Source organism: Babylonia areolata, chromosome 29 (assembly GCF_041734735.1).
Source record: "Babylonia areolata isolate BAREFJ2019XMU chromosome 29, ASM4173473v1, whole genome shotgun sequence".
NCBI lineage: Eukaryota > Metazoa > Mollusca > Gastropoda > Neogastropoda > Buccinidae > Babylonia > Babylonia areolata.
In genome coordinates, this window is record NC_134904.1 from 28,310,474 (window position 1) to 28,321,856 (window position 11,383).

At 44.6% G+C, this 11,383-nt stretch overlaps 1 long non-coding RNA gene across 1 annotated transcript; it reads left to right on the top strand.

Moving 5' to 3' along the window:
- The first annotated feature begins 1,749 nt into the window (after nucleotides 1-1,749).
- On the top strand, nucleotides 1,750-5,492 carry LOC143274727 (uncharacterized). The gene is made up of 3 exons (XR_013053300.1): nucleotides 1,750-1,781; nucleotides 2,133-2,240; nucleotides 5,222-5,492. It is a non-coding gene; the product is annotated as an uncharacterized LOC143274727 (long non-coding RNA).
- The last annotated feature ends 5,891 nt before the right edge of the window (nucleotides 5,493-11,383 follow it).

Sequence of the window (11,383 nt, forward strand, 5' to 3'; positions counted from 1 at the left end):
ACTCTGGACACAGCTGGATGATCTCGACTTTGCTGACGACCTGGCGCTCCTGTCATACAACCACAGCCACATGCAAGACAAGACCACTCGCCTGGAGACCACGTCAGACAGGACAGGGCTCAAGATCAACAAGAAGAAGACCGAACTGATTAAGATCAACACCACTGCCAACACTCCAGTCACAGTCGGTGGAGAGCCCATCAGGGAGGTGGAGTCTTTCGTCTACTTGGGAAGCATGGCTGACCGACAGGGAGGCACGGACTGAGACGTCACAGCCAGAATCGGCAAGGCAAGAACAGCTTTCAACATGCTCAAGAACATCTGGGCATCTGGAGCAATCAGTATGAAAACCAAACTCTGCATCTTCAACTCCAATGTGAAGTCAGTTCTGCTCTACGGATGCGAGACATGACAGACAACACAGACGATGCAGCAGAAGATTCAGACATTCTTCAACACTTGTCTGAGTCACATCTACAAGATTCGATAGCAGGAGAAGATCCGAAACGAAGATCTGTGGGAGCGAGCGGGACAGGAAACAGTGGCCAAGCAGATACTGTGGAGGAAGTTGGGCTGGATCGGACACACCCTCAGGAAGCCAGCGTCCAGCATCGCACGCCAAGCCCTGACCTGGAACCCGCAGGGAAAGAGGAAGAGAGGCCAGCCTCGCAACAGCTGGAGGCGAGATACCGAGGCAGAGCTGAAGCAGCAAGGGACCAACTGGACAGGAATGGCCAGAACAGCCCAGAACAGAGTGTGATGGCGAGGGGTCGTCGATGGCCTATGCTCCACCAGGAGCGATGGGCAAAATGAAAGAAATGAATGATAATTATAGTGAAAAAAAGTTAACTTGTACACATACATTGTCTTCAAGCTCCGTTGTGTTATACAACATGCAAATCTTTAGTAAAGCTGGTATGGAACTGTCAAATTAGTTTAAGCTCATGGTAATGTGAACAATAGTGTGCGTCAAAATATGACTGACGTAGCATACATCGATCATCTTGACGAATCGTTCATATTCTGCTGTTCTTTGAAAACATTTTAATTGTCATATTTTCAGGATATGTGGAGACGAAATGCTGGGGAAGCGATTTCACTTACATGTATGATATAAATGAAGGAGTGACTGTCACAGTGCCTGAAGGCCATCAGGTTATGATCAGCTTTCCACGGTCACAACTGGATTCACCTTTGTTTTGTAACAAAGCCGTTGATCTTCGCCTTTCCTTTAAAAATCATAATGGCAAAACGTTTAACAAATTCAAGAAATCCTGCTCCAAACAATGGCACCCTCCTTTCATTATGTTTGGTGAAGCCATTAAAGTCACATTCAGTGGACAGACGTACAGCACCCACTATGGGAGACTTGGCTTCCGTATGCTTTACTCTTTTCACAAACACTCTGCTGTTCTACTGCAACAACCTGGTCACGTATGGAATTGTTCTGTGCCACACTGGGCAGACTTCCAGCAGCACTTTCCTTGCAATCTGATGGCTGACTGTTCTGGGGGAGAGGACGAAGCTGTATGTCCGTACACTGGTAAACCTCATTGCAGTGAAGGAGAGATTTCTGTTGGCGATACCTGTTATGAATACGTCATTCCGAACGACCCTCTGACATGGCAGGAAGCGGCGGATCAGTGTCGTCTGCGTGACGCTCATTTGGCGAACCTGGTGACCCCATCAGAGTGGAATGAAATAATGAATATTTTGCAGGTGATAGACTTCTCAGATATTTATATTGGTCTACAATCTGCAGACTTCTCTCTCCCAGGAATGTAAGTATCGGAAACAGTTTGATAGACTATATTTTTTTCTCTCTCTCGTGATTCTACTAATATTTAGTGATACACGGACATGGCATCTGGGATCTACATTTTCTAGAAAACACAGATGCTTATGTGTTGTAACCCCACATCCAGCACTCCACATGGAAATGTCAGTGTCAGATCACCATGAAGCCACACACCTGTGGAGACCTGACACTGCTGCTTAGTCATTTCAGTGATGTTCAGTAGTGCCAGCTCTTATTCAGCACACAGGAGAATTCGTTGTAATTTATAAGTAAGTTGTATTTTAATAGTATAATTATTGCTGTTGTTGTTTTCTTTTCTTTTCTTTTTTTTCAGGTACAAAGCCATGCTGCAGTGGTCATTGAAGGGTATTAGTTTCTACTCTGCAGTCAACATTACAACAAGCAAGCCCTTCTGCACGTATAGATCGCGCACTTTCATTTGGTAATCTCTCTCTCTCTCTCTCTCTCTCTCTCTCTCTCTCTCTCTCTTTTCTTTCGTTTTGTCATGATTACAAGAAAATATATGTTATTTTTTTCAAGATGGAAAAAGTAAATGTAGCCAAGCATTCTTCATCCTGCTTCAGACAGTGCTCTTAGACTTCAGATAATGATTCACGCACAAGCTGTATTAGCAGACGACAGTTTTCGCAACTAACCTGTGCACAGAATATGTGTGATGTCACTCCCAGTTTGAACGCAAAGCTGCTTACATCATTTTGTCTTCCTCGCCTCACAACCTACTCATGGCTTGACCAGTGTTGCGTCGCGGTACGCTATTGGCTGAGCTGGAATCTGTGTTTCTGCTCCACCGTATTTAATTAATATCTCTTTTGTCAGATCAGTAAACTACAAGTATTATATACTGGCAGAATCATCGCGATTCCATCTTTAAATCTATTCCATTTATGTTTGCCTACGTTAAACCGATTTAACGCAGTTTGTAATTTTCAGCGACGAGCTCGTTAAAACTGACCCCGTTCAGGTGACTTAAATTAAGAATATAAATTCATAGTAAATAATCAACACTTCATTTTATAATCATTAGAAAGTAGGCTTGAGCTCTTCCTTTTGCAACTTATCTGACGTAAATCGTTTCAGGAATCATTTAGAAATCTGTCACTGAACACCTTGTAAGAAGCACAATTGTTGTTAGATTTGGCCAGTTTTGAGCCAATCTGCGTCGCAGCACACGTGATTGTCTTTGTAGTTCGCTTAACCAGCATAAATTGGCAGAGCGAGTAATGAGCAGTCACTTAATACCTGGTCAGTCATCTGACTAGAGCTGCTCTCTCTCTCAGCAGTGTGAGTGTGTGTCGTGTGTGTTCTCACAACGGCCGACATCTCACTACATATCGCTGTAAGTACTAGTGTGTAGAATGTGTTGATTTGTAAATTGTATTGTTCGACACAGTACTTGTGTTCATATGAGTATGTTCAGTTATTGCTTTGTTTAGTTATTGCTTTGACATGTTAGTCACAGCTGGGCTATAATTGATCTAAATAATCACCATGTCGTCATATGCTTGGAGCAGTGTTCCATTTGATTTTTCTTAACGTCACAGTGAGTGATGTCTCTGGCCACTGATAGTTTGTACGAGAAAATTCTAGTGAGTGCATATGACGCGTTCTTTCTCATTTGCTGTCACTAAAGAAGGTTACAGTGTTTCACTGAATCTCAGTACTCTAAGATGTGTGTAGTATTCTGTCATGATTACAAGATAGTGTTGGATTAATATCAGTTATTGGTTAAAACCACCTGATACGTATCAGTCTGTTAATTGTAATTTAGTTATCATGCCCTCTCCTATACGGCTTACTCCAGTATAGTGCTACATGATAAACTGATTCATTTGAGTCACTTTGACACAGTATAAGCTTTACCTAATCTATACTGTCAGTGTACTTTCACTAAATCAGCACAGCTTCAATCACTTTAACTACACTATTTAAATGTATTAGGAATGTCATTTGATGTCAGTGTTTGGTCTTCACACATATGCATTACCAAGTTGTAGTCTTTCCATGCAATATGTATACATGTGCTTTATTATTCACTTGTGCCAACATGTTGTGCTAATGACATTTGTTTGTGTCATTCCAGGCACTGTCTTCTCATTATCTCTTTTTCTCTTAAGTCTTCTCTTTTTATGTCTTCTCGTCTTATATCTTCTTCTTAGCTCTTCTTCTCATCTAATAACTATTGTAAATAAAACAATAGAAAAACCCATTTGTGACTGGCCTCTATGTGTTCCTGGCCTGTGCGCGGGAATTCTTGTAAATCCTTTTATCCTTCTAATCATCATTAGTTAAGTCTTTTGTACTGTACCCTTGAATAACCACTCGGTTCAGTGTACACGGCTACATAAAATACCATATTTTCCTTAATGTTTGAGACACATAAAAAAAAGCACGCACTTTGTGTGCATTGTGCATTCAAAAAATGATACAGGGAATGGAGATCAATCTTTGCTGGCACTTATGTCTTCATATGTAAAATGGTCAGCTTCACTTAGTTTTCAAAGCAAGTATTTTTGTCAACAACAAAATTAAACAGTAAAAATTAATCAGTCTTTCACTTTTGTTCAGTCTGATATGTTCTAAAAATAACATAATTGAATAAAGTTACAATAAATGACATAATGATTCAACATGCTCCTTATTCATGACAAATAACATGCAGCTTCATTATTTCTAGTAATTGTAGCATCAATATTAGATAAATTAGTAGTTTCAGTTATTTGTAGCAACAATATTAGATAAACAACATACAACATAATCAATTCTTTCTATTTTACAAAATCAAAATCAAAACACACATATTTATTTGTAAAAACAAGGTGGTAATAATTGTGTGTGCTGTTTTTATGCATTGTGTTTGTCCACAATATTTTATATTTTGCCACTTTCGACCATTTCGGGAAAAAAAAACAAGTTCTGTCGTGTCGTGAGATTTGTTTTATGTTCTGGTAATAAGACATCCAGTAATCACGGACGTCAGTATGGGCCTCAGTTCACAGTTGACCACAGGAGTGCTGGTGGCGGGATATTCACTGACTGTCTGGGAAGACGTTGCACCTGACTCTGTGTGTGTGTGTGTGTGTGTGTGTGTGTGTGTGTGTGTGTGTGTGTGTTTTCACATCTGATAGGAAATTATCACGTTGATGATGTACCAGATTTGACTCCTTGACCAGCATTGCTCACAACAGTGTCCCTTCAATGGACCCGGTTCTGAGTTGTCCGCCAGTCAGGCTCATGTCCATCCAGCTGCCTTCATCTCCGTCTCTGTGCATCTTATCTACGTCTGCCTTGACGTGTGTGTGTGTGTGTGTGTGTGTGTGTGTGTGTGTGTGTGATTATGTGCGTGCACGCACTCATGATTTTGTAACCTCGTGTATGTATTGACTTTTTACTTTATGTTCGAAGGCCAAGAGAAGATTCCATATCTCTGGCAACGACAGCCTGCAACCAGCCGAGACAAGCCAATTTTCTCTGTGAGCGCCATTTGAAAGCCAACAAGACTGTGCTCACCACCTCCCCTCAGCTGGCCACGCCGACAGAACATTTCACTGAGCATCATCACCGTTTCATCCGCTGTCCCCGAGGCCATTTGACACATTTGTTTTTGGCGTGTGACGTGCACACAGAGTGTTGGCATCATGACGTCATTGCCATGACCTCGTGTCTTGCCCCAGTGACCCCACTTCCGCCATATTTTCAGTGCTCCAAAAGCTTGGAGTTGGTGCCATACTCCCTGCTGTGTGACTTTCGTTCGGATTGTAGTGATGAGAGTGATGAAGACTTCTGCATTTTTCCTCCTTGTGTGAGAGCAACATTGTTTGACTGTGGCAACGGACAGGTAGGTGTTTATCATTTTATTATTCAGGTGACAATGTGTCTGAGAAACTGAACCACGAGTAGAATGAATGATAGGGTTTTGTTTTATGCATTAATTGATTAATAAATTAGATTGGTTAATTAACTGATTAACTGATTGAAGTTATTAGCATGTATCTACCTTTGTGGATGCATTTTGTCCATGTACGTGCAGATGTCTGTATTGTTTTACTTTTCTTTTGTCAGAGATTTTGTGTGTGAAAATCGAGTTGTTCCACTCAGGGTAGCATGTCTCCATAGTGAAATATGCCACATTTGTTTGCTTCCTTGTTGGGACTGCCTTTGGTTACCGTGAGTTCTTTTACTGTGATAAGTGTGTGGCGTGTGCAGACCCCCGATTCATCATCTCACGAGAAAGAATAGCAGCTAAACCACCAGTGAACGTCTATTTGAAAATAAAAACAAAAACGTCTAACTTAATGCAGAACTCGAACCAGACAGGTCTGTAGATGGTCTGTTTACAGTCATATATACTCACTTTAGTACCTACATGTTCATGCAAATATTAGAGAGATGACCAGCCACCGTGGCGAAGTGGTTAGCGTCGCGGACTGACGGCTGGGAGGACGCGGGTTCGAATCCCAGCGGAGGTGGGTTTTTCGGCCCGTGGCCTGGCTCCTACCCAGAGTTGAGTGTGCTGTGGGCTTAAATGGGGAGACTGGGACCACACAGTCGAGTGTCATCCACTTCAAGGATGCGTCTTTGGGTGTGTTGCTCTAATTACCTGACCAACACTGCAAGTGTCTGTATCTCTCGGGTCTGGTTTACGCCGGGATATCATAATGACAGGAAGCGTAGGGTACAGCCTTGTCACGCAGTCCCAAACCAAAATGGACCTCCATAGCAACATCGTCATCATCATCGTCATCCTCCTCCTCCTTCATCGTCATCAATATAAACAAAATAGTCTCAAAGTCTGTGGCCTTTCATGCCCTGCTCTCATGGTGACCTCAGTTTCGATACCCCTCCACTTCCTGTGCTTGGGGTGAGTCCTGTCAATGTCGTCAGTGTCGGCAGATTCATGGGGGGCTGTTGTTTGAGGGACGTGGTGGCGGTCTCCACTCTGGGAGGGACGCTCACTCAGTCTGGCTCCGCGACTAAGCCATTATTGTCGTTAGTAGGGGGCTTAGTAGGTGGTGTCCTAAGTACGTTAAAACAGAACAGGCACCACTGAACACCACCGAAGTGACTCAGCAGCAGTGCAGGGTCTCCTCTGGTGTGTGGCCTCCTGGCGACCTAACATCGATGGTTCCCTGTGGACTGCCGACGCTGGAACTGTGAAGGACGAACCCAGGGTGTGGCCGTGTATGGGGGAATCTAAATGAGTGGCGTGGGAGTAATGCCACTGAAACGGTGCAGATGATGGGGCAGCAAAAAAAAAAAAAAAAAAAAAAAAAAAATAAATAAATAATACTATTAAAAAAATAAAAATAAAAAAATAAAAAATAGAGAGATGAATTTTCTTTGCCCTTATTCTTTTACCGAAAAAAAAACGTTTACTAGATTTCTACAGATCTTTTGGTTGTGTGTCAGAGACTGCTTTACTGCAAATAGTTTCGCGATCCAGTACAATACTGCCAGACCATCCTTTTTTTCTGTGTTTGAAACAAATTCCCGGAAGAATGGTATATTTCTGTTCGGTCACCTATTTACAATCTTGAAAGAATCATTTGTGTTGTTGTTGTTGTCAAAGTTTTTTTCGTGTAATATTTTCGCAATATTGCTGAACCCAGCGTGTTTGGTTTTGTTGTTGTTGTTTTTTTTGGAAGGGGTGGGGGGGCGGGGGGGAGGGGGACCGATTCTCTTGTTGTATAGCGCTGTATTTCTCATTTTCCTTCTCAGTTTTCTTGTGTATTTTCCCTCTTCTAGTATTGCAAATCTCCAAAATATGAGGTAGAGGTAGGTGTGAAATAAAGGTCAATAAAAAAAAAATTAAAAAATCACAACGAAGACAATTGTCAAGAGTCATAATTTCTCTATCTGAAATTTGGTAAGATCTTCCATAGTGCAGTGACACACTGTGCATATGGTTTCCCAGTTTCCAAGTGTGTTTGTTTAAATTAATCACCACCAGAAAGTTGTTCCAGGAAGAACACTTTTGTTGCTGTGAGTTATTATACGTGTGTTCTAAATACGTGGTGTATACATGACGTCGATTTATTGTTTCATGTAAAAGACTTCCACCCAAAACACCACCTAAATTTTAGGGGGGGGGGGGGGGGAAGAAGGATCCTATTCTGTTGAGATCTCTTACCCACGAACAATCATTTTCCTGGCAGAAACTAAATAAGTCTGACATCTCTTTGCTTTTACAACACTTTATTTGCATAAATTCAAGCAATGACAAAAAAGGTCTCTGAAACATAATGAAAAGGATGATGGATAATGAACCGAATAATGCATGGCGAATTGAATGTAGTGTGATGAATGATAGTAATATAAGTATGTCTGGATTTGTAATCCTCTATGCCCTCCCCAAGTTTGAGGAGGGAAGCGAGGAAGACTGATAATATGTAGTGTAATGAGGGGAATGGTTAAAGGAAATGGAATAGTTAGTGTATGAGAACGTTAGTTGACATTGATGGTGTGACAATCAAGGAGCAATCTGTCAGTTGTGTGTTAGGCTTTTGGGCCAATCTTTGTCAGTCTGGCGGAGCGACGGACGTGGCTATTGCCGGGTGAAGGATCAGCTGCATCAGGCAAGGGCCACTCGTCGAGGCCAGGGGTGTTGTGTGGTCTTAAGGCTTGAAGGGCTCTCGGGGTACGACCATTGGTGGCACGCCCTGAGGGAGGTGAGGTGGTGAAGGTGGGGGAAGTTGGCGTGGCTCTGGGGGTAGGCGGTGGAAACAGGTTCCCAGTCAAGGTGGTTTTGGGGGTAGGCGGTGGACACAGGTTCCCGGTTATGGTGGTCTCCGTGTCAGGAAGTGGGCACTTTGGGTAGGCCTGAGGCGTCAGTGGTGTAGCTGCAGGAGGAGCTGTTGAATTGGGTTGAAAAGGCTGTCTCATCGTTGGTGTTGGCATCAGAAACGCAGGCTGACCAGGGGCCATGAATAGTGGTGCGCGGGGAACGTACTTCCGGAGGAATTTTCTTTTGCACAACATGACTCGTCCTGAGCCATCCACTGTCACCACGTACTGATCAAACTGGCGTACCTCTACGATGACACCAGTTTTGTCCCATTTGGTAGGATTAGTTCCAACTTGGTTCTGGATTCGGACACAGTCTATGACAGTCATAGGAGAAAGTGGGCGTTTGTGTTCTGACAACCGTTCGGCATCACGCATGTGACAGTTACGCAGGGCTTCTTTACGAGAAGTCAGAGTCTCACGCCAAGTGGAGTGTGGCTGGTACTTGCCAGAATGGATGGGAATAAAGTCTTGTATTGGGCGGCCAAAGATACACATTGCTGAGAACAACTGTGTGTCCCGGTCAGGGGTATTTATGTACTGTAGCATTGCACGCTGGAAACTGTCAGTGTTGAGGGAACCATTGGCGTCAGTGTTGCCTGTAATGAGGCGCTTTACTGTCTTGACACTGACTTCAGCGCAGCAGTTGCCATGGGGAAATGCAACGGAAGTGATTCTGTGGTGTGCTCCCCAGTTGTGGAGGAAGGTGACCGTTTAGCGAGAGGTAAACTCTGGTCCTCCATCCGATGTGAGCTCATCGCTGATGCCATATGTCACAAAGATGTGGCGTTGGGTGGTGATAAGTCCTGCTGCGCCATTTGAAGCTTCCTCCAAAATAGGCCAGTTACTGTATCTGTCCACAGCCACGAGGTATTGGTGGCCATGGTGCTGGAAGTAATCGGCAACCAGACTTTGGAATGGGTAGGCAGGAGTCATTGGATGCGTGGGGGGAGCACTTGGCTGTGAAGGTGCCATTCAGTTGCAGGCTGAGCAGTGTTCCTGCATCTCAGTGATGGCTGGGGTCATGCCCAGCTAAAAGAAGGATGTCTCTGCTCTGGAACACATTTGTGTTATGCCCTGATGCATTGAGTGTAACACGTGCATGCGGAGGGAGGTAGGAATGACAACCCTGTCAAGGTACAGGATAACTCCATCAAAACTGGTGAGTCCATCACAAACTGGTAGTACTGCTGCAGCTCTGAGGGGACTTTGGAACGGTCCTCTGGGAAGCCATCCTTTATTGCGTCCATGAGTTTGGTCATGCTTGGGTTGCTGGCAGTAGCAGTACGGATCATGTCCCATGTGACAGATAGGACAATCTCGGTAACCAGTGAAATGTAGTCGTTGTGAGAGCATGTTGTAGTGTTGTCATCTCTGGTAGAGCGGATGGTCGCTTGGAAAGAATGTGGCAGAGATATGGGTGGGTGAGTGGCTCAGTTGGATGGGATGGGTCATGGCAGCAACATCATCTGGGAGCGCCTGGTTCATGAACAATACTGAAATTAAACCACAGGGTTTTTCTTTAAGGTTGCACAATCAAGGCTTTGGGATGTCGTCCAGGCAGTGGTCACTACATACTTTCAGGAGAGGTTTGTGGACAACTTCGACAATGAGATTGGTGCAGCCAAGGGTGAAGTGACATGCTTTGTCCAACCCATCAGCAACAGCAAGTGGTTCGCCCTCCACTGGTGCATAGCAAGATTCTGCTGCTGAAGTGAAGCAGCTCCATACCAGGGTGATCTTCCAGCTAGACTTGCAGCAGAAGGGGCGGGAGGAGAAGCATGCGCTATGTTTTTGGAACAGCCAGAAGCCAGTGCCATCTTTGCTCCAGTCAGTGGCCAGGCTGGTCGGCTTGGTGTTGTCAAAGATCTCCACACCTCTTTGGATCTCATTGATGATGAGTGATTTGGATTCCTCAAAGAGTATTCAGTTGGTCTGTCCATACAAACCGGGTGCTTGGCTTATGAAGTTCCCGAAACGGCAGCATTCGTTTGGCAGAAGCGAAGGCATAGGAGACTTTGTTGATCAGACCGAACCAGCTGCGGATGTCAGTGATGTTCTTAGGGGTGGGAAAGTCATGGATTGCCTCAAGATAGTGGGCAGAGGGTCGCACTATGGTAGGAGTGGTCTCAAACCCAGCAAATTTGATGGTAGTTTGGGCAAAGTCGAACATTGTGGGATTCATAATGATGCCATTGGAACCACAGACGTCGAGCCATTGGACGGCCTGAAAGAATGCTTCCTCGATGGTGTTTGATCACATCAACGTGTCGTCGATGCACTTCGTTTTCTGGGGGATGCTTGAGACAATTTCGTCGAACCGTTGGCTGTAGCCATCCCCTGAAGCAATGTATCCCTGTGGTGCAACGCAATAGCGGAAGCTGCCCCAGGGCGTGATGGTGAGGTGGCAGTCCCTTTCAGCAAGGGTGATGCTGTGGTAGCCATTCCAAGCGTCAAAGACAGTTTTTCGGGTATGGGGTGGTACAGCGCGGGCTTGGTGGAATGGGGATTGGGTGTGATGTGTCTAGTGGACCGCATGTTGGTTGAGGGGCTGAAGATCGACAGTCCACTGAGGTTTTCCAGACTTCTTGGGGCATACCACCATTCTGTGGCACCAGGTGTACAAGTGTACCAATGGGGACAGGCTCAACAATTCCAAGCTGAACATTGCGGAAGAGACCTGCTTTCACTTCCTCTTGCCAGTGAACTGGGACAGGTATGGGCGTGTGGTGGTCGACTGGTTTGGCATCAGGGTCTACCATTAAGCGGATCGGTGGGCCGGAC